Source organism: Lichenostomus cassidix, chromosome 3 (assembly GCF_008360975.1).
Source record: "Lichenostomus cassidix isolate B80296 chromosome 3, HeHo_3.0, whole genome shotgun sequence".
In the NCBI taxonomy this organism is placed as follows: domain Eukaryota; kingdom Metazoa; phylum Chordata; class Aves; order Passeriformes; family Meliphagidae; genus Lichenostomus; species Lichenostomus cassidix.
The window spans coordinates 66,465,707-66,489,832 of NC_139483.1; the positions used below are offsets into that span (position 1 = coordinate 66,465,707).

At 42.3% G+C, this 24,126-nt stretch overlaps 1 protein-coding gene across 4 annotated transcripts in view; it reads left to right on the plus strand.

Annotated features, from left to right (window-relative positions):
- FYN (FYN proto-oncogene, Src family tyrosine kinase) overlaps window positions 1-24,126 on the plus strand; it is a 139,833-nt gene that overhangs the window by 67,305 nt on the left and 48,402 nt on the right. For all 4 annotated transcript variants that reach the window (XM_085056152.1, XM_085056149.1, XM_085056151.1 and 1 more), the window contains exon 3: window positions 17,422-17,556. The gene's annotated coding sequence lies outside the window, so the exon portion shown is untranslated. The remainder of the gene's footprint in view (window positions 1-17,421; window positions 17,557-24,126) is intronic.

The following is a 24,126-nucleotide window of genomic DNA, read 5'->3' on the forward strand; positions in this document are numbered from 1 at the left end:
ATGAAAAGGAGGAGAGATCTCATTGCAGATTACCAAAGCTGAATATTTTTGGACATTGAGATATTTATATTATCATTCTGCTAAGCTCAAAGATAAAAGAAAGCCTTGGACGCAATCCAGAAAAATCAAGAACAGAAACTAGTGTAAAGATCATGCATTAATGCATGTCTTGAGAATGCCTGTAGTGCTGTATCACAATACCCATTCCAAAATGAGAATTAAGATGGGTGGATCCCGAAGGCCAGTGCTCAGTGATGGGGGAGATTATTGCTCGAGGTGTTACACTCCATTAGCTGAGGTGGAAAGCTCTGTCAGGGAGTTATCTGCATTGTTCTGCAGCTGCCCTGCTAGCAATGGGAAACAACATTTGTGGGCTCCAAGAGGGTCCTCTGCAGACTCCACTGGTCTGGAATAGTCAGCTGTTCCCAAGATATATTATCAGGGTACTCATTTATGGGGATTTTTAGAAAATATCCAGTGAGCTTAAATTCATGACAAGTTTGTGTTCGTGTTAGCTCTGAAAACCTCAGGGCTAACAGAGATTTATACAGCCCTCTCATAAATAGCATTTTGTCCTGGTGACCTTTATACCTGTTCAGCACCCACCTATAGGAGTATACCTAATATAGAAAGTCGTATTGCTGCTGTTGTTTTTAAGAAGAGAAAATAATAAAAGATTCAACTGTGTAAATGTCATTCCTGCCCAGCCCGTTTAGTATTACAAGACAGAGAGAAGTCTGCTTTGAAATATTCCCTCTGGCAAAAGCTTGAAAAGCCTTGAATGTTGTGTGCATCTTGGATCATGTCGTGCAACAGTAGTAGTGGAAAATACGAAATCTAGTGTCTCATTCTGCTGGGGTTTTGAATGCTGTGCTGTGTGCTGAGCACTAGTCTTCCTAGTCTTACAAGGTGGTGTTGAATCCTGAATTTCCTTTCAGGAAAGCTGTGACATAGCCACGATCACAGAGGCATGGTGGGATTGCTTGCATGATTGGAGTGCTGCAATGGATGGCTACAAGCTCTTCAGAAGGGACAGGAAAGGAAGGAGAGGTGGCTTTGTGTATTAGGGAGTCTTTAGACTGTCAAGAGTCGAGAATAGTGACAATAAAGTGTGGAGCACATGTCATTTGAGGAGCTGCTCAGGGAGCTGGGGTTGTTCAGCCTGGAGAAAAGGAGGCTCAGGGGTGACCTTATCACTCTCTACAGCCACCTGAAAGGAGGTTATAGCCAAGTGAGGGTCAGCCTCTTCTCCCAGACAATAAGCAACAGGATGAGAGGACAGCCTTAAGCTGCACCAAGGGAGCTTTAGCCTGGACATTAGGAAGAATTTCTTCACAGAAATGGTGATTAGATATAGGAATGGGCTGCCTGGGGAGGTGGTGGAGTCACTATCCCTAGTGGTGTTTAAGGAAAGACTGGATGTGGCTCTTAGTGCCATGGTCTGGTTGACATGGTGGTGCTTGGTCATAGATTGGGCTCAATAATCTCTCAATAGAGATCTTTTCCAACCTAATTGATTCTGTGTGATTCTGTGATTTCAGTAGGATTGGCTTACTGACATAAGTTTTGTGCTGTTATTTAATCAAACTGCATTTCTTACCTTGTATTGTATTTTCTGCAAAATCATGATAACTAAAGGAAGTGACTTTACAGGCAGAAGGATAAAAATAGAAATAGCTCGACACATTTTAGATTCTTTGTAAAATTATTGGTTAAAAATAGACGTAGATGTTAAATAGGATCTGAAATGTTAACTACTTTGGTCCCTGGTTAACAAATATTCCCATTCATGCAGTTAAGATGCTACATAGTAAGAAGACTCTATGTGAAAGCAACTTCAATTGTACACTCTGGAAACAGGATTTTGGGTCATCTCTTGCCTTCTTTTTCTGCTTATCAAAAGTTAAAAGTTTGTCTTTTTCTTCAGTGGGAACCTACACAAAATTTAAGTACTGTATGCTGTAAGCTTGTGATTGCATCAGTCACCAGCATCTGTTACTGTGAGGGACTGTAATTGGACTGAATCATCGGTCTGGGGAAGTCCTCATTTTGCCATATTTGTTGCTTGTGCGTGACACTTAAGAGTTTTTGTCCATTTTTTCCTGCTCCACTAATTCCTCAATATTAGGGAATTAATGTCTCCCTGCATGCCATTTACTATCAAACGTAATCCCCTTTCCTCCTATTTCTTTCCATTTACATCATTTGATGAGAAATATTTAGGCCACTACATGTCTTTATTCTTGTCAGACAGAGGCTGATGAAAGACCTGTTACATGAAATTCTGCTCCGTCTATAGAGCAGGGTGTCTCAAAATACATGCTTAGACATATAGAAAGCAGAGACTGACAGCTCATAGATACTGTAGACTTCTCATTGTTTTCTGCCATGGTCATTATGCCAAATGTGTCAAAACACAGAGAAACAAATTTGTATAGAAGTGAAGGGGGCATGTTTTTTGGCAGGGAAGACAATGCAATATCCACTGTCCTATTTTTAAGATACCCTTTATGACCATTTTGGTATCTGCTAAGTGCCTTTGTAGAAGCCCAAGATCATTCCATTTGCTTTTTAAAATCTTTCTTCTCTGAAGTTTGCCCTCTAACTGACTGTAATTACACAGGGAGGCTTAGTTTGAATTTAACCACTGGCTTTCCTGTATGTCATTAGCTGATTTTGGGGAATTATCAGGCACAGTTGTAAACTACACTATATGTCTTCATTTTCTTTTTTGGATTAGACTGTTTATAAGCCAAGCATTTCAGATGACAGAGAGACAACACTAGTCAAAGCTGACAAAGCAGAAGGAAAGCTTGTGTTGAACTATGAGGCTGTTTGCAGCAGCCTTTTGCTCGCCCCAAGGAAGTAAGAGCATGCTGAAGACGCAACCTACATTACTAGTGTAAAACGGAGTTCTTACATGATGATGCTAAAGTATTCATCATTTCTGTGTTAGTGCAGCGTGTGCCTTCCATGTGTGTGTCACCCTGTACATGTGCTGTAGGTGTTATCCAGACACAGTTACTTGTCTGGTCATGCACCTAGAATATGCCATTGGCTACTATCAGCAACAGCAAATCTTGCGGAACTGCGGCTCCTGTCGTACTCTGAGCAGTTTCACGTGGTTTATGCTCAGCGAAAGATGCAGCACCCTTCATCTAATATCTCTTGCAGCAGTATTCAAAGGGACTAGGTATTAGAGAGCAGGCAAAAAGCAGCTCAGCTTGAAAACGTTTCAGAAGGTGGATGAATGTTGGGAAGAACTCTGAGGAAGGAGCTCCGTTTCCAGGCAGAGAGAAGAAGCCCTTGAGCTGCTTGCTGTACACAGCCAGTGGTCTTTGGGAAGAGCTCACGTTCACATCGGTTTTGTTAGTTTGCTTTTACCATCCAGTTTAGGTCCCCTAACTTGAATCTGCTTTTATCCATACTTTTCTGCATGTGTGATTTGGCTGAATGTATGTAAGACCTGAAGTTTAAATTTTGTGGGGAACACGGATCTGTTACTCTGGTGTTGCAAGACCCCTTTTACAGCACGTCTGAGTTTCCAGAAATCAAAAGAAGATGATGGGGTTTGTTTTGACGCATATGTTTGAGACAGCATTGAAAGCCATTTGTATTGCAGAGGATGTCTAATGGCTGCATAAAATATTTCTGTTATTTAATGTCAGTAGTTTCTATTACTGTGTTAAATATTTCCCTGGTTGTGCTTCTGATTAAAGAAGTAAAAAATTACTAAGCTGCCACTTTTAACCACCTCTTCTTCTCTGAGAAAACTCTTCATCAATACTATGAGAGTCCAGCACTAATCCAGGCCACCATCCTGCTTCAGCAGGAGCTCTAAGAATGCTGCTGTGTGGAGAATTGTTTTGCCAAGTTATCAACACTGTTCTACTTCCACTGTAACCAGCAATTCTCATGGTATTTTCTTGTCCAGAATATTTCTCCTGGTATTGAAGCTACTCATGAACGTAGTCAGTGTCTTGCTATGCTCTTTTTGATCTCTTATGTCTGGGATAAATTCCAGGAGCTTTATGGTGTAGCTTTAGGCTCCTCTGGGTTGGAGATGCTTCCATTTCTCACCCAGACAAGAACTTTCCTAAACTATTTAAAGCAAGAAAATAAAAGAAAAACAAACAAAAAGGTAAAAGCACAACAAAAAATAGAAAACCATTTTCCTGTTCCAGGGTGGAGGAAGAAGACACCCTAGGAAAGCTGGCAATTAATTACATATTTTCTTCAGGTTTTTAACCAGTTCTCTGGTTAAAGTAAAATCTGATTTTTGATGGACAGTTCACTAATGATAGTGGACAGCGAGAGCAGCAAATTGAATATGCTCTGCAAGTCAGAAATGGTTGAAGTACCAGAAAACTGTGAAAGTCTGAGAGAAATCCCCTTGGAGCTTGCTTTGTCTGCTCACAACTTGCCCTTTCTTGTATTTAACCAATTTGAGTCCAGGTCATTTCCCCTAGGCTCCTCTGTGTCAGTGGAATGAGGGAGTGTGAAGGGAGCTGATTTTTTTATCTTTCACTTTTTTTTTTCCCCTTTTATTTTTAACCCAGAACACATGAGCAAAACAACAGGCTGTACGCCAGTTGAAATCATGGTGGTTCATGCAAAGTGTCAAAGTAGCTGTTGGTGCTGTCAGAAATTTGTTCTTGGTTAGTTTGGCAAGACATAAACTAGCAAGTGACTCTCCAAAGGTACTTCTGTGATTTTGTAGCAGGTAATGACATATTTACGGTGTTAACGAGCTTGACTGTAGCTTGCTTGACATGTCCAGCAACCTCCAATTAAGCTTTTCTGTAATTTACAGAAGTAATTCCTTCTGATGTTGCATGCTGGTACCCTGCAAGAGTCTGGAAACATCTAAACCATCCTAATCCATTTGTTACATTTCATAGGTGTTGCTTATGATCAAACAAAATCTTGAAAAATAGGATTCTTCAATGGAGCCCAGTTAAATCTTTTGCAAGGGCTGCTAAAGCTGGCAGGTAGAAGAAACTGACACTGCAGATCATTTAAATCTGGGTTATCTCATCAGTGGATAATTTACAAACCCCACTTATGTAAATGTATTCAGTAACCAGAAGAAGGTTTAAGTATGTGAGAAATCATACTTTTATGTGCTGTAAGTCATCTCACCTGTGTTATGTTTGTTCTGGGTGAAAAACAGTATCTGACTGTGACTGGGAGCCTCTCCAGGGATCTCATCCTCAAATCTGCAATGCTGTGATTTACAAGAACAGCCTTGTGATGCCTCTTCAACCTTTTGGTGCTTCCTGTTTCTTTCTTGGTCTTTCCAGGACTAATGTAATTTTAGCTACTTCTTAGCAATTAGATTAGGCACAGGCAATTTCCTTGTAAAATTGCCTGAGCAGGTTCTTCCATAAACTGTAATAAACTTCTTGTGACTCAGGGGTGTTTGGCAGAAAAATTAAACTGGACTTTAGTGCCACAAATAGGTATGTAGTTAAAAACCGCAGATCTGCTCAGGTGCTTGTTTGAGTTTCTGTAAGCATAGTCTCTCTCATGGCCATATGTGTCTTCTATTTATGGCTTCTGCTGCAATCTACGCGTTGTTCACGCTGGAAAATCGTGTTTTAAGCACACTGGATGATAATGCCCTTCCACCTCTTATCCCACAAATGTGCCAACATTAGATGGTTTCACGTTGATTTGGGCCATGTCTGCCTTTGGTGTTTATTTTAAAGCAATATTCCTGATAGTGTGTATGTTAGAATAATACTATTTTAAAACAACGCCCTTGAATGTTCAGAGATTTTAAGACAGAGGAAACAGAGCAGTTAAAGATTTCATACAAATCAAGAATCACCTTTGTTAGCATCTTTCCAAGTAAGCCTGAGAACTGAACAAACCTGACAATTCGTTTTTCGCCCAAGGGCTGTATTGATTTTGTGCAGCTTGACACATTCTGCTTGGTCTTCGTGCAAAAGAAACTGTGCTAACCTTCTGCCCCTTCCCCTATCAACCTCATCGCTTTCTGACTGCATGTGTCTGGTGCCCCTGCAGCTATCCCCATAAACACAAATGTCCCTTTAAACATCATTTCTCGAGCATTTTCCTCTTCATTTCAGAGAGCACAGAGAAAGCAATGTGACCCCATTCACACAGAGACATACCTTTACATTTCCAGCCAGTAGTCTGATTGCTAAAAAGAAAAAAAATCCTACCCATGGGTAATTAGCACTGTGTGTGTAGTTAATCGATTTAAAATTAAATGCCACTGGTGCTGCTGAAAGGTCATACTAGGTTTTGTTATTGCTTTGAAAAAAACCTGGTTTAGTGAAGACCATCTCTGAGAAGGGATATTGGTTCTTTGTGAGGTGCCTGCAACAAAAGAGAAGCTGGGGGTGCAGTTTCCACAAAGGATACTGTAAATTTTATTATCACCTCGATCATGGGGTTTCTGAGTTGATTTTAAGAGAGAAGGCCTTCAGTCGAAGGAAGGATCTCTTCTTCATACTCACAGCAAAAGGAGCTGGTGTGCCAGCGGACTTGTGGGTGAGATAGGAACCTCATCTCCCGCTTCCTAGTCCATCATCCTCATCATTAGATGATTCTGCCTCCCAGGCAGACTGATTACTTCATATTTTCATTCATTAATGATTTATCAGACAGCTCCTCCCCTAAAGGCTCATCTCCTCTGTTATACTCACAGCCCACACGCAAGCAGCAACATGTAGCTGCCAGCTGGCACTCTGGCTTTGGGAGAGCAAGCTTCTGGTAGCCTTTCCACATCTCCTGCTGCCCCCTCCTCCCCTCCCTTCCCAGCTGCTCAGCTCACCTGCCTGCTCCTTGGTGGCTTCTTAGATTGCACCAAAGCCATGAAATCTCCATGTGTCCTGTCCTGCTATGCCATCTCTCCAATCTGATTGTTTAATGCGCTTTTCCTAGCTATTTTGTTAATTAAAAACAATAGAAAGAAAGACAGATGAGGTGACTTCACCTGTAATGCAGTCGTGCTTAGGTCTTTGTTATGGAAAGAGTGGCCTCTCGCTTTGTTGACAGGGTTTGCTCAGTGGTGACTTAGATTTTACTAGAGAAGCTGGAGTGCTGGGGGGGAGTCTGAGCGAGCTGTGTCTGTGAGCAGGAAGGTGTGGGTTGGCAGCAGTTTCAGGTTTTGCTATCAGGTGCTTGGCACAACAGCTCTGTTGAAATCCCTCTCCAGTTGTCTGTGTGAGAGAATGATTTTTATCACATTGCTAAAGATTAACTCTATTCTTGTTCTCTGTTCTGCTCCCAGGAATCAGGCATGCTCTGAGGTCTGGGAAAGAGAGTCCAAATGAATTCTCATGATAAAAGGGAGGGGAAATCCAGAATTGTTTGCTACTGTCCAATTTGTCAACTGCAGGCAGGTGGTGACTGAGAGCAGTGGGAACAAGGGCTGCAGGTCAGGAGGAAAAAAAACATAAGCTAGGAGAAAAGGAATAAATGAAATTCCCTTGAGTTGTTTATACATGAATATATGACTCTTGAGTGCTTAATCTACTCTTGGCAAGTGGTGACTGATAACTAATTTTCTCTCTTCCCTCTCTCACACCCTCCCAGCACCTTCAGAAAGGACATGTGACAGGAATAATAAATCTCATTATTTTAACAGGCTAAAATGGAAATTATTGATTAAAAGTGCTATGGATGCCTCAGTAAAGAGAAACTGACTGTTCCTAGGATGCCTAAAATATATTTTCACTTGCACTGTTTTTGAGATCTTTCTGAATTATTCAGGCCCCTCCACTTACCTCTTTGGCACAACACTTTTAAGTAAACCAGTGTTAAAGGCATCAGTGTCCAGTTGAGCAGCCTTGCTGCTCCTACTGCTTGAGGACAGCTAGAGTCTGGCACTGAGTGAGCTCAGACTTTGAAGGAAGCCTGGATCTAAATCTAGATTGGATTATCTTTACTCTAGGTCTCTGAGTTGGAGCTTTGTGCTGCTGTTTTAAAGAGAGAGATGGAAGGTGAAGGGGAGTTCAGGCTGACACACATAATGGTGCTGCAAAGCTGATCAATTTGGATGCCTTTGGCTTTGCAGGGGAGAGAGGTGCGTGAGAACAGTAGACATTTGTGTTCTTTGTGCATCCAGGTGTCTGAAAAACCCATGTCTGCTCTGAGTGTGTAGGAACTCTTGCTCTGTGGTCAGAGCAGGCTTCAGGGCTCCCATGGAGCAGGTGGAAGGCCATGGCAGGGCTCTGCTCACACAGGCTGAGGGGAGAGTGTGTTGTATGGTGACTCAGGTCAGAACAGGGGGAAACCCAAGAACAATAGCAAGTAACTTTTTTCAAGGGGTAATTTGTGAGCAAAACAGGGACTTGTGGCATGGGTCTTGCAAGGACCAAGGACACTGCCCATTGCTTGCTGCAAGTCTGCTGCATCCCAGAACTGTGGATGAGGATGGCAACTGAGATGGATAAAGCACTTCATGCATTAGCAGGTGTGTCAAAACTTCCTCCAGGTCTCTCAGTAAAACCTGTCAAACCTGTCACACGACTGTCAACAGAGCTAAGGGCTTGTTGCCTGAGGAGATTTCCCGTCAGTAAAACCGAGTGTCAATTTACAGCACCTGACTACTTCATTCGCTGTTCTCTGTATGTGGGGTGTGTTTCCTTGTGTATAGGGTGTATTAAGTGTGCAAGAAGCTGCTGTAGTGCAGAGTGTGCACTGAATTTCCACCTAGTGCTAACTGTCTGGGGTAAAACACAGTTTACCAAGCAGTTGTTTGGCTTTTCTTGCATCCCATCTCTTAGCTTTACCACTTGGATTGGACCACAGGACGTAAAAAAGAGAGAATTGGAACCACACCTTTTCCCTGCAAAATGTGTGCCACTCTTTTGTTACCTTACTTAATTGCTGCATTTGTCTCTATCTTGTAAAAGGAGTGAGAGGAGGATTTTTTGTAAGTGCAGCAGGTCTTCATGTGACCTGGCAGAATCACAAACTGCTGCACTTAGAAAGGGCATCTGGAAATCATCTACGCCAACCCTCTGCTAAAGCAGGGCCAAGTTAAGGTTGGTGTCTGAGTCATATCCAGCTGGGCTTTGGGTATCTTCAGCAATGAAGACTCTACAGCCTCTCTGGGCAACATGTGCCAGTGTTCAACCTCCTCACAGTACAAAAGGTTTTTTCTTATGTTTAAACAGGATTTCTTGTATTTTAATTTGTGCCCATTGCCAGTCACTGAACACCACTGCAAGGTCTTGCCTCGTCTCATTTACTCCCAAGAGGTATTTATATGCATTAATAAGATTGTCCTGAGCCTTCTCCAGCTCTCTCAGCCTTTCCTTATAGGATGGATGCTCTAAACTCTTAACCATCTTTGTGGCATTTTTTCTGGATCTGCTCGAATAAGTCCATATCTCTTCTGTACAAGGGAGCCCCAGATTTTCAGGGATCCCTAAATTGAATCCAGCACTCCAGGCATGTCTTACCAGTGCTGAATTACAGGGGAAGGATTGTATTTCTCAACCTGCTAGAAGTGTTTGTTCTAATGGAAGCCAGGAGGCTGATGACCACCTTTGCTATAAGGGAGCATTGCTGGCTCATGTTCAAGTTAGTTACCACTGGAACACTCAGATTTTCTCCTGCAATGCTGCTTCCTAGCTGGCCAGCCCTGGATTGCTTGAACCTGCTGATTCAGATTGGTATTTTCAGCTTTTTCTCATGTTCAGTGTGTCTGTGGCAGCCATTTCTTTGTGCAGACTACTTGGTCATTTTATATAATTAAACTATTGAACTAATTAAACTATCATCCTGAAATCATGTCCTGTGGAAAGCAGTTTGCAAAAGAAGGCTCAGTGAGGCTTGTACCAAAATGGGACATGTAACCCACCTAACATATTGGGGTTTATTTCCTCCCTTTTTCTCACGCTTAAATGTAAAATAAGCATTATACTGAAGGAACCAGGCAAAGGCTAATTTGCCTCATTTGAATGTGAAAAGGAGCCCACATCCTTCCTGTGCCCTGCAAAGAATGCAGAAAGACTTTACAGAGAAAACAGATGTACTAATATGTATCAGTTGTTGGGGGCAGGGGGAATCCAGGGTGCTGCCATTAAAGCAATGCTGAACTTGCAAGAAAACAAAAGCACCAGCATACAAAATATAGTTCTGAGTAGCTGACAAGGTTGGGACTGTTTTATTTTGCTTACATTTATGCTCCTGGCATTTGAAAAACTGCTCTGGAAAAAAAAATATATATACAAAAGGAAACATGGAGCCTTATTTTTCAGGCTTCATCTTCAGGGAAGATGGTTAAGTACCCAAATGCAAACAAAAAACCAGAGGCTCCAACCCAGCTGTAGGGAATCTTCTGCATTTCAGAGTTAATATTGCCTCACCAGAAGAATACACTACTGACATCATAAACAAAACAAACATAATGTTTGGAAGTATCCCTTGATTTTATTTGTGTTTTATATACCTCTCTAAAATGTAAATATGGAAGAGTTAGTCCTGTTAGCTCACAAAATATGCAGGATACAGTGGGGAGTTTTAATGATCTGATGGATTTTAGCATGGGAGATAGAGAACAAATGAACTCAGATGTTATTTCTACAGCTATGCAACCAATTCAGAGTTCTGTCCTTTCCTGACCCATCTGTTTATCCCTTTCCAAGAACTTTGGCATTGAGCAGTCGGCACTGACAAGTCAGCCTGTGAATCTGCTGTTGCTCATAACTTCCCAAATTCAGCAACTTGCCTGATGCAAATTTGGCCCTGTAGCAGTACAGAGTCTCTTGCCAGCTATTAGCTTGCAGACAGGAGGCAGTAGCATGTGGCCATTTATAATTTATTAAATACATGTATTGTCAGTCCTAGTTATAAATAGGATAAGTATAGGAGAACACTTTAAAGTTTTCTCTTAGAAGGCTAGCTAAGACTTCCTAACTTAAAAAGTGGTTTTCCAAAAGCAGGGAAATGAAGTGTAGCAGTTACTCCGATTTCTTTGCTCAGCAGTGGCATCTGAGTAACATCCATGGGTGGTACAGTGCTTCGAGAAGATGTTGTGCTCTTTTCCCTAAATGCAACACAATGGACATTTTATTAGTCTGCAACACTGAAGTTGACTTCAAAATAGACATTTCCTGCTTGATGTGCTGTTTGCACCTTTAGACAGAGTTCTTTATTCACGGGAGTTTTGAATCTATAGCACTGACACACAAATATCCAGCTGTGCATAAGACAGGCTCTTGGAGAGGATAAGACCTTGAAAAGAGAAATTTTAAGCCCACTTACCTAAATTACTTACATGAACATGAATGCAGCACAACAGCTTGAGGTGTTTGAGTTGCAGTTTAAGTGCTGGCTTGTTTTGTACAGTCAGGGTACATAAAATCTTGGCCTTGAACTGATATCTGTGTATTGGAACAAACATCTCAATGCAGCACACTGCAGAAGGAAGGAAGCAGAAGAGAAATTAGATCACTTTCCTGCATTATTTCTTGTAAGTGTAGTCTTCTTACGTATGGAACACACATTTCCTGTTGTAAAAATATTGTAACAGCTTGCAGTAGCCAAACAACAAATAATCTGCTGTTGCTGAAAACTGGAGTCGCAGGAGCATGTTTAGAGGGAAGTATTGGAAGATTGCAGATGATCAGATCTCTCATGCTCTGAGAAGTTAGTGAGTGTGAACTACATGACCACTGCTGTGATTGTCATAACAACTGCGGCTTTACATTGTGGAAGAAATAACAGACTGGCTCTTCATACAAATGATAATGTAAAGGTATGAGTGCATTTGGTTCCTGCTTTTTGGTTTGTATCATCTGTGCATTTAGGCAGAACCATCTGGGTATCTTATCCCCTCTTCTTCATGTGCCTTAATCCCGGAGTGTGCATGCCTTCTTTATCTCTGTCTACAGTGATAATATCAGTTTGTACCCTTATTCCACACATTCTCTTACAGCACCATTAAGTCCCAGCTGCATAAACTGCACCAGCTCTGTTTTGTGATAGGAACCACAGAGGTGAGAATCCAATTCAATCACAGAATCACCAATCATAGAATAGTTTGAGTTGAAAGAACTTTTAAAGTTCATCTATTCCAACACTCTTGCCCTGGACAGGGATACCTGGCACTAGATCAAAGCCCCATCCAATCTGACATTAAATGTTTCCAGCAATGGGACACCTGCAACTTCTCTAGGCAATCTGTTCCAGCATCTCACCACCCTCACTGTAAAAAATTTCTGCCCATTTCCAGTTTAAATCTACCTTTTTTCAGTTGAAAACTGAATTTTTTAAAAAGTCACTACAGGTCCTGGTAAAGACTTTCTCTTCACATTTCTTACAAGCCTCCTTTAAGACTACTATATGGTCTCACTGGAGTCTTCTCTGTGCTGAACAACCCCAACTCTCTCAGCCTGTCTTCATAAGAGAGGTGTTCCAGCCCTCTGATGATATTCATGGCCCTCCTTTGGACCTCCTGCAACAGGCCCAAGGTCTTGTGCTGGGGATCCCAGAGCTGGATGCAGAACTCCAGATGGGGTCTCACCAGAGCAGGGTAGAGGGACAGAATCAACTCCCTTGACCTGCTGGCCACACTGCTTTTCATGCAGCCCAGGATTCAGCTGGCTTTCTGGACTGGAGTCACATGTTGCCAGCTCATATACAATTTTTCATCCACCTGTACCCTCAAAGTACTCCTCCAAAGGGCTTCTTTCAGTTCCTTCATCCTTCAGTCTGTACAATGCTGGGGATTGCCCCAACCCAGGTGCAGGACCTTGCACTTGGCCTTGTTGAACTTCACAAGGTTTGCACAGTACCACCTCTCAAGCTGCCAAGGTCCCTCTGGATGACATCCCTTCCGTCCAATGTGTCAATGGCACCACACAGCTTGGTGGCATCTGCAAGCTTACTGAGGGTGCACTTGATCCCACTGCCTGTGCCATTAATAAAGGTCTTGAACAAGGTAGGCTTAAATGAGATATGAGGAAGAAATTCATCACCGTGAGGGTGGTGAGGCACTGGAATAAGCTGCCCAGAGAAGTTGCCCCATCCCTGGAAGTGTTCAAGGCAAGGATGGATTGGGGTTTTGAGCAACCTGGCCTAGTGAATGGTGTCACTATCATGTCACTATCATATCACCATGGCGGGGGATTGGAACTAGATGGTCTTTTTAAAGTCCCTTCCAACCCAAACCATTTTATGATTTTATGACTAAATTGTTTATAATTCGTGATGATTGGCAGCCTTAAAATCCTTCTTGCCTGAGCACTGCAACACTTACACAGGTCCCAACACAGAGGAAAAGATTCTGTGGCTTCTGATGCTCAGCCAAACTGTGGACCGCAACTTGTAGCCCCATTCTGGGGGCAGGTCACATAAAGGGCAGTAGACAAAGGACAAGAGTGTGTTTTTACTTTGTGTAGCGGTGGTTGAATGTTCCACATCAAGTAGCTTCACATAATGATCACTCTTCTCTCAGACCACACTTCCTATGGACATTAAAAATGGTAATCATTCTCTCTCTCTCGATCGTGGTCAGATAACAGATGCAGGCTTTTGTTGTGGTAGAGTGACCCACACAAGTCGCTGCAGAAGAGCAAAGTGAGAATCCTCACAAGACTTTCTCTTCCTGGAAACACTCCAGCCACACAGAAAGGGGAAGCCTTAAGTATTTCATCTGGTTTTTGTATTATACCATTGCACACAGTCTTTCTGTGTGGACCGATGGGGGAGGAGCTGGAGGACTGGGAGAAAAGAAAAACTGTAAATAGCAGAGGTGGAAGCCTTTATTAGGAGAGGAAGTAAAAGAAAGAGGAGGAAATGAGCTTGGGATCTGCATTTTTGTTGTTTTTATTGTATAAAGTTGAGGAACAAGCCACGTTCAACCCTGGTATTTTCCCTTGTGAGTTCTGAAAAACTGTACCATTGATGGGTGGGTCTTTTCTCTTTTTTACAGAAGTTATTTCAGAAGCAGTATCACCAGATGGAGAAGAAAATCTTTAGCTTAGTCTTTTATTCTCAAGATAGACATTGTGGCATCCTTCATCTGGTTTCCTACCATAATTCATCTTTCCCACGGAAAAAAATATTCCCAGCTTCTCTAGTTGCTGTCCCTGTGCAAAAAAATCAGTGTTGCCTCAATGGTCTCTGACTTCAAACCATGCAGCCTCAGAGCATGCTAGAGCTTGGATATTTAAGTGAGTGGCAAGGCAGGAAGGTTTAGTCCTGACAATTATATTGAAAGCAGGTCCATGCAGCCCCCTAAATCTTAGAAGCATGTGAGAAAGGAAGAAGAGTGGTTTACAGTAAGTTGAGAGAACTATGCTAGGAACTCTTTTAAATGTACTATGGCCATAAACGACTGCATTAGGCTGTTCCTGGGGTTTTAAATTAATATCGTGTATAGAACAGATGTTTTGTTCATGTTATGTGCAAAGAGCCAGTTATATACACAAGTCATGTAAATTTAAGCTATAAACAAAATGCTGTGTATACATACAAATGCTACTTTAGAAACGTTTGTCTTGGTTCTCCCTTTCTTAGACAGCATGTATCAGTATTGCTGCCGGGAGATGGGCATGTGTTTGGCTGGGGTTTGGGTTGTGCTTTGTTTCCTCTCATTGTTTTCTTCAGTGAGGAAAAGAGATTGGATAAAATCCTTTTCTGGTCTCTGTTGACATCAGCACATTCGATCTGCCTGCGTCCAAAAGAATTATGTCAAAGCAATTGCCTGCATTTGTTTCTTAGTGTGTTCTCCAGCAGCACTGTCGCTTGAGGGTCAGACTGGAATACATTAAACTGGAATTGGGGCAGAAACTGCAGCCAGCCTCAGGTCAATGATGCCTCTTGAGATTTGCGAAAGTGACACTTCTGGGGTTCATTGCATTAAATTCCATAGCATTGCTGTGTCTAGTCTGGGTGAATTACAAAGGCAGATGGGATGGTTAGTCTCACATTCTCCCGTTTAATTCTGTCTGTGTGTCTAGAATAAAAGGACAAGCCTTGCATCTGATTTATTTTGTAATATTTCAAAAAAAGATTTTTTAAATCCGTGTATTAAAGCTCTTTGCTTCTATGTAGCTTATATAATTTATATTTAGGAAGAATATCACAGCTAGTTCATCTGTAAAAAATTCAGTTTCTGAAGTCTAGCCTATATGATCCTTGGTACATCTTTTGCCATAAGCCTTTATAAGGTTTAAAAACACAGTTACACATGTGCTTAACAGAACATCCTCATGCTGTAGGATGTAGTTGGGGCTGTGCCGGAGGGGGAGAAAAATGCATCCAGGAAGACAGAAAATATAAAGATGCACAAAAAAATATAAAAATGCACAATTCAAACTGTAATTTTGCAGACTCTGATTCATCTTTTATTAGTAGCTCTGAAACCTTGTCCTCAACCAGCATTCCCTAAACTTCGGCTCTATTCATGACTACAGAGTTGCCAATCACAGTTTTGAGTCATGAGAACTGTTGATCGGAATGCCAGGTATAGCAGAGGTGAAGTGGTGGGGGGTGTGTGAATGCACGTACACATGCATGTACACAAACACCACCGCTCTTGGACAAGCCTTTTTCCTCCCTAAAATTTTTACAAACTTTCTTGCTGTAATTCTCTCTGCAGAAGCTTTGTACTGCATGTTTGCTGAAGATGGGATGTTTCTTTTATGTTTGTAACATTCGACCGAGATTTTACTACGCTGTGCACGCTGTGTTTTAGCAGGTGTCACTTACTGAGAGTAACCAAAAGTTGGGAAAACATATTTTTCCACCTGTTGAACATAAAAATAACTGTAGAACCATAATTAAATATAATTAGATGTTTCTATGAAATAAAGCCTTCTGAGTCTCTGGAGTGGCATATGTGAACTAGTCCTGAGCTCAAGTAATTGAGATTATTTTATCTGTTTTATATGCAGAATTTACACTGCAGCATTCAGTCATAAGTGGGTTTATTCCAGAAGCTTAAAATGAGAGGATGCCAGCAACTGGCACAAATCAAACACTTCCAGCCTTCCCACTCCTGCACATTGATAGGATTAATACTTTCTGGCCAAAGGCCCAGGTTAAGACAGACAGCACGCACAAAAGCTTGCACTGACTCCTTAAAAAACACCAAATTTAAATATTGGCAGGCTGTGAGATGAAGCAAATTCAGTCACCAGGGCCCCATAGCTGAACACATGGTCCTTAGGAACCCAAATGCCCAACCCTAGCTTTGGGACAGATAGCCAAAAGCTTTCTTGGCATCACCCAGTTCCCTCAGCATGGAGAAAGGGAAGGAGAAGACTCGTGGATGTCCTGAGCAACCTGGGAGGTTCCTGCAGGAGTAGTGCTCACATCCATTCATTCTGCTTAAAGGATCTAACTTGTTTTCCTGAAGAAGGTAGCTAGTCCACTGGTTCATCCTGAAGGGGTGAATTTGGGAGAGGAAGTACCTCTGAGGTATGGAGGACTCTTTTCCTCAACATGATTCTCTGAGGTCAACTTCTGTGGCTGGGGAATGCTGGGATGAGATCCCAGGCAGATCTCTGGGACAAGGTCCTAGCAGCAGGCAGCAGATGAAGTGAATTACTGAAACAAGGGGTCACTGGTGCTTTCTCAGAGGCTGAGCTGTAATAACACCATTGATTTCCTAAAAGTGGTTTCCTTGGCATCTCAGTGTGAGGAGATTTGTACAGTGAGGTTTTGTGTGGAGCCAGGTGCCGGGAATTGAGAGGCTGCCTGCAGATCCTGCGGAAGGTGGACATTTGGGTGTCATCTGTAGTTAGATGGTACCTCATCCCCAAAAGTCTGGGGTTTCCCCAGAGATGTTTTGTTAGCTATGAGCAGGGAGGCTGCCGGGATTACTACCCTGCAAGAAGGAGAGTTTCTTGGTGGCAACACAAAGCATAGTGTGATGCAGTGACCACTCAGCTTGCCTGCAGGAGCTCCTGCTTTGTAACAATTAACCCAAGCCGTGTAGGTGTACATCCTTTTTGAGTCAAGCGTGATTACATTCACAACTTTGCAGAGGTGGACAGTATATCATAACCTGTGATGCAAAGGGTTAATTACTGGTTAATTGCCCATAACGCATCATTGCTGAACAAGCAGAACAAACTTGCCTGTTCACAGTCTGGATTGGAATAATTTTCAGTCCTGATGCAATTTCTACCTTTGCTAGATCAGAGCCTGCTGTTACCAAATTTATTCAGTGTATGAATACTGCTATACTATGAACAAAATAACAAAATTCCCTCCAAGATTTTTGTTTATAACAAAGCCTTCTGTAGCCCAGTGTTTTCAGTTATTTAATTTCTCTTTCCTGAGCACTTCAAGTTTTTCTGACACTTTTTTGTGAAATGGAGTAGCAGAACTTGATACATTTTTCATGGAGCAGAGGAATGAGAACCCAATACAGCATCACCGTAACCTACCTACTCATCTTTTGATTTTCATTTGTTTGCACAGGTGAGGCTCACATTAGCCCTTTTGGCCACAGCCTTGCGTGGAGAATTCATGTCGAGCTGATTGCTTCCCAGGACCCCGGGTCTCATATTCAGTCTCTGCTTCGGAGGATAGAGTCCTCTCTCTCCCTCTCATCCTGTAAGTATGGCCTCTATTCTTCATTCTAATAAAGTGATTTGGTACTTGGCCATATTAACACCTAAATTGGTTTCTCCCATCTTTCTGCAGACTCCAGTTTCTCTGTCAGGCTTGTCCTTTGGTGGTCTGTTTTCTGCTGTTCCCAGCCTCATGTCTAACCACAATGACTTAACTTTAATCCTGGTCACCAATAAGGCTATTAAATAGTAAAGGGATGATCACCAGTGCCTGTGTAACCCAATGGGAACCCATCTGTTTGCTAATAAATAGTTTCCCATTACAGTTACACATTGGTTTCCTTAATTTATCAGCTTCTTGGTACTTCCAATATGATTGTGGACTCAAAAGTGACTCCAGTGTAAAATAGGTTTAAGGTTTTAGCCTGATCTTATACAGTGTATACATGGAGAATTCTGCTCTCCGTGAATAGATGGAGACACCCCACATAGGCTTCAAAGCATGCGTAGAGATATTCTACAGAGCAAGTCAAGTGGCTTAGACTCGTAATACTGTTAACCACACTGCCTTCATCAAGTGAACTTGTAATTTTTGCAAGAAATTACATCAAATTAGTTTGACAGGATCTATTTTCCTTAAAGCCAAGTTAATTGACTTTAATTACAGAGTTTAAAAAAATTATTAATTTAGACCTATGTTGGTTGTTCTATCTTTTGCAAAATACTGGAAACTCATCCAGCTGGCCTGTAATTACTTTTTACCCTAGTGAAATAGTAGCCCAGTATGAGCCTTGTTTCTGTCCCTGGTCCTTTCCCAGGGGCTCAGAACTGCTTTGGATGCAGTAGCAGCTCCAAGGCTACCTCTGTAAACCTTCTGAGACAAGTTTATTTCTAGCAACTAATCGGAATCACCCAGAATCGTTTATCTGCTGCTTAACATCACCTCACCAGAGGCTGCTGTGGTGGGAAGCTATTTCATTATAATCATCATAAACAGATCATCCAGCCTTTTACCTGTGTGCTAATCAGAAACATTTACTGAGTAACTTCTGCTGCTGTCATATTGTTATGAATGATTCTACAGTTTTTATTGTTCAGAATTCATCCTTCATAATCCATTAAAAAAAAAGTGTATATTATTTTATGTGCCTCTGTTTTTTTTCTAGTATCTTCTTGATTCATCTACATAATATTTATTTTAGCTTTTTTACTTGTTATCATCTTTTCCTCTTTCCCCTTTCATGCATCAGTTTTCTATATAACATTTTATGGTTTTTTACTTCCCTGGTAAACCCAGCTGCTGGGTTTTCTTCATTGTGTGTTATTTTTATCTAGCCCATTTCCATGGTTGTAACACTGTAGGCATTTAGGAAATGTCTTAAAACTGTTTGCAGATGTCAGCAACTTTCTGCATGTTCTGCCTTCAGCCTGATTTGACTCCCATTCGCTCTAGTTTTGTGAAACTGCTTCTCAGAAAGCATGCACTGGGATTTTAATTTATGTATCTATAGAGTGTATGCTCACATATTGCATAAAACTCTGGTTTGGATTTGATTGCAGACGATGTTAGCTATTTGCACAGGAAGTGTTGGTCCTTTTCAGTCTAAACAACCAGTAACCTTCTGGTTTGTGATCATTTCCTCTCTGCTGAGACAAAGTCTTGAGCAGGGATGCTGTGCCTCCTCAGCTAAACCACGTATGACTCACGGGCAGTTCAGGTGTAGCTGCATCATGGGACCCGCGGTGAGTTGTGCTCATGCCGGCGCTGCAGCTCCTGCTCATGGCAGCCTCTGGCTGGGGCAGGAAGCAAGTGGGTCCTGCTGCATGTGGGGTGGGTGCTCGTGTGACCACCGTGGGGTTTGGCTTGTGTGTGCTGGAGCTCAGCTCTTCACCTGGTGGTGATCATGCTGTGAACTGCTCCTGTCCTGTTCGGTGCTGCGAGGCCTCTGTTGTAGATGACTCATTTAGCTAATTGGCAAGAGCTTAATTTCACAGGGTTAGGAAGTCTGATCCTCCTTTGAAATTAGGAGTTTGTAGCACGTCATTTGTAGCCCTTTGCACAGTACAGGCCTGTGTTAGTGCTAGTGACATAAGGTCTCCAGAGTAACACAAGGGGGGATTTTGTACTTCTTGTATGTAAGTGTTGAAGAAGCTCATCGTCCCTGTACTCTCCAAGATTATTTACTTCCAGATTGTCAGTCACTCAAATGTCATTTGTGACACATATGGCCTGGCACCACCCTTGTCCATTTGTATTTTTTAAATTGGCTGCAGCTGTTTCCTTTAATAATATCATAAACTAAATACAGCTATTTTTTTTCAGGAGTGTTACTTTGCATTGCTACTTTATGGGCAGAGGGTTTATCCATGTTTTTCAGAATCCTGTAATTAGCATATAAGCAATTGAAAAGGGTCATCTTCTCACAGCCTCTGCTTTGGTTGATGTTCTCCATGATATCATGGTTTATGCTGAATGTCCTTGCGGTTGCTTATTTGATCTGACTCTCCCAGCCAGCCTGGCTTAGAGTATCGATTTGTTCCCTGTCAAGAGGTCCCTTTCCCTTTACAACACAATCCACAAATCTGACATCTGTCTCCAGTGTGGTGGGGATAGCACAGTTGTTAATTCCAGTGGCCTTCAGTTTTTTGTCTCCTTGTGCTAGGAAGCAGGGAGGACCTCCAGACACGATCTCCAGATCTCCTGAATTGTTGAGTTCTGTATTTCATAAAGTGTATCGCAGACCAGTTGTTTTCAGTGAAACCTTCCCTGTCTGCTCCAGATTACCATCCAGTCCTACACTTGCCTTTTTGTCTTGGATACACAGAAACAGAGAAACCTGTGTGGACTCTTCTTCACACACTGGGGATAATATGGTATACAATATCCCTGGTCAGTTGGGTTCAGTTTCCCAGCTGTGTCCCTTCCTAAACTCTTGACCTCCCCCTGTCTACTTGCTACAGTGGCAGAGTGGGAAACAAAGGTCTCGATGCTGTGCAAGCACTGCTCAGCAATCTCTTAAACATGGGTGTGTTATCAGTGTTGTTTTGGTCACAAAGCTAAAGCGCAGCAGGGTATGGGATGCTATGGAGAAACTGAGCCCTGTCCAGATGCAGTAAACTTAGCTAAGCTGTCATTTAGCAGCAAGCTGTCATACACTGAAACCACAGTGGCAACGGCTGGGTTTGAGAAAACAGATCTCTCTAGAGCACTTTTCTGTGGGTGTGTAAGTGTGGGCAGAGTTTCTGTGTGTCCCGGTTACTGGTGCAGTCAGTACCTTCTGTGCTCCTGGCCTTTGTCACAATGTGGTTGCCACCCTGTTCCGAGTCCCCTCCTGTCAGCATCATTGCTCTTGTAGATAAAGCCAGCTGCAGTGATGCTGAGAAAGCTGAGGGTTTCTTTGTGAGCTTTGTGACAGGCAAATTTTTGATCGTGTTTGGGAAGGAGAGTATTTTTCCCCAGTGTAACTGGAAAAATAAATTTGAGATTAAAATTAAATAAAGGGATTTAAATAACTCTTAAAATGTTAGCAGTAGCAACCTAGGAGAAATGAGAGCCCCTTCAGGAGGGATTGGTATCTGGAAGAGTCTTGAAGTAAGTCATCTCCTGATGTGAGACTCAGTTTGCTTCCTTTCTCTTGTTGTCACATCCTCAGAGTTCTTCAGTCACAAAATAGAAATCAGACAAGGCAGAGAAGAGGTTAGTTTCATTCCTGCATGGGTAAAGGGGGGTGGGAAGGAGCAGTGAGGGGAATTTTTGGAGAGAAAATCTTTTTCTATGCCTCTTTCATAGTCCAGTGGCAAACAGGCAGAACTTCTATATTACTGCCTTCCCCTTTTTCCCCCTTCCTTCCCTGCCCATCCTGATTCACATTTGGCACTGTGCTCTGTGCCACTCCCATACTGTGGGTCAAATGAGCACCCATTAATCCTGGGTAGACTCTAAAAATAAGAATTGAAAGAAAAGAATCAGAACAGTGTGAATCAACCTGCAATCATCTTTCTGTTCTCCTAATGGGAGAAAAGAAAGAGGAAATCAGCAGAGACACTGTTTTACTTCTCTTTCCAAGACAAAATTATTCTGGCATTTGCAGCAGTTGTTCTCTTGCTATAGGCTTTCTAATTTACACACTTAGGAGGCACTTTAAAGTTTAGGTGCATTAGCCCAAAATGCTTATGAAGACCATCCACCCACTTCTCTCTGCTCTTGAATAGAGCTACCACAAGCAGCCTGATGAAGGAGGAATGTAGCTCGAAATCACACCATTGGATTTACTTGGTGTTCTCTCAGAACCAAGGATAGATCCATCCTCTGCAGGGGTTAACAATAGAGCAAGCAGTGTGTTTACTGTGTTTAGCTGCTGCCATTAGCTCTTTATTTCAAAGATTCCTTTAGCTCATTTTAAGCATGAAAAAAAATCCTATGTGCAGTTTTGAGTCTGACTTGCTCTTCAGTTTATGAACATAAAACCTGCAGGCCTTCCCTCTCAAGTTAGCTACACATAAGCTTCTTTCTTTTAGATTACAAGTGAAGTTTGGATGTTGGTGAGAGAAGAAAAAAAAAACACAGAAGAACTTTTCTCAGAACTGCTGTGTTTTTCTAGGGCATCTTTTTTTCAAAGTAATAAAAGCCCTGAGACAGTACAAGGCATAACTCAGTTACTGTAGCTTTAAGAGATTGCAGGGTGAGCCTTTAATTGCTTCTTGTGTTTTGTTCTGGTTTGGTTTTGCTGAAAGGGATGTATCACAGGGAGTGGAAGAGAATTCATTGTTTTTTGAAAAAGATGAGGCCCCAGCATTCATAGACTTGGCTGGCAAAGAAGCTGTGCAAAACCAAAAGGGTGTCAACGTGTCCTTTCTTGGGCAGTTTGGAGGGTTTGTCTTCTCTTCTTGCACTGGGGAGCTTTTGATTACAGCTGTTTGTAGCTGCTCAAACAGCTACATTGTGGTAATGCAGCTTCCTGTGGCCTTGCCAGGTGACCTCCCCACCAGACAGCCACCAGCCTGTCCCACCACCACAACTGTGTCTCAAAGAACACGTGGATATGGTTATTGTCCCTTCTGCCCAGCTGGAACACTGACTTCCTTTTTCCTCTCTAACTTGTGATAAATAGATCATATAGCTGTGTGGATAACGAACAGATTGTCTTGGTTGTAATAAATCTCTTGCCAGAGAGGGATGAAGACATTCATTGCTCTTCCTGGCCCTGAGGGGCCACCCGCCCTGCCCCATGGACAGCTGTGCTCACAGCCTCTGGCTCTGGTTGTAGCTCAGTGAAATCCTTCAGCATGCACCTTCTCTTCCCCAGTCCTGACCCCGAGGCTGGCTGAAATTAACCAGGCAAGTTGAAGCCCAAACCTTCATTTTCCGTAACTGACTTTTAGTTCCAGTCCCAAAGGGGAAAAGAGGGAAGGCGAGCACAGGGCCACGCTTTGCAGGCATGTGTTAAAACATCAACCTTGTCTGTAGTGTCAGGAAGCTGTTGTTTCCAGGGCTGTGTCCGCAGTCACTCAGTAATGAGGAGCAGCAGGGCAGAATATGGCACTTCAAAGCTCCTTGCAGGGTCTGCTCTTCTCACAGCAGCTGGAGCTGCTCCCTTTCCTGAACCCCTTCTGCCACCATTGTAGAAGACCTCCAAAGCAACTCTATAAGCTGACAAGAAACAATAGTAAGAGCACTCCAGCACTGTGAAAGGCATTTGCTTTAACCAGGGCAGTATGGCAGCAGGAGCTCAGCTAAAACTGCTCTTCCTGCTCCTCCAGCTATGGATGTCCATGGACACCGACAGGGCAACACCCTGACTTTTGACTGCTGCAGATGAACAATTGAGCTGCTGGGGTTTTTTTCTGCTCCACCCACCAAAGCAGAATCTGGGAGCGAAGCATTAAAGGACTCCCTTAAAAAAATCAAATTAATGCAGCCCGGGAATTTTTGAGTGTTGTTTTGAAACATACTTGAAGTTTTGCCCTGGTGTTTCTGGCTTTTTTTTCAGGAATATGACATTGTGTATGTGAGATTTTCTGCATATCTTTAACAGTCAGAGGACATCCAGTGGTAGTACTGTGTCTTCTCTGATTTACATTTTTTAATGCAGCATGACAGGTGTGGTGCACATGTAGATTTGCAAGAATTCCACACAAATCTCCAGCTTCGCTCAAAGCTGAACCAGATATATCGCATTGCAGTAAAATTATGTTCTTTCTGGATTGGACCTTAGTATAAAAATTATGTGTATATATAGTAACCTGCAACCCACAAGCCTGAGAAATAATGACTAACACCCAAAAGTTTGAAATTTTGTTTTGAATTTTTTGTTTGAAGTACTTGTTGTATCTCTCTGACCTAAAAATTTTGGAATCACTGGTTGAGCTGGAATGTAGGCAGTCCTCAAAAATGTCCCAGGGTTAACAGATAAAACCAAACAAAAAATGCAATAAATACTGCTGTTTTATTCCTTCTGTTTCATTTGAGTTGGCTTGAAACTGACACAATATTAATTCTGGAAATCCAAAATGCTCCCATCAGCATGGATGTGAGTCAAAGAGAGGTCAACAGGCAGACAGCATGAGAATTACTGACCTACATAGGACTAGTTTTAAGTGCCTATTTGTTGCC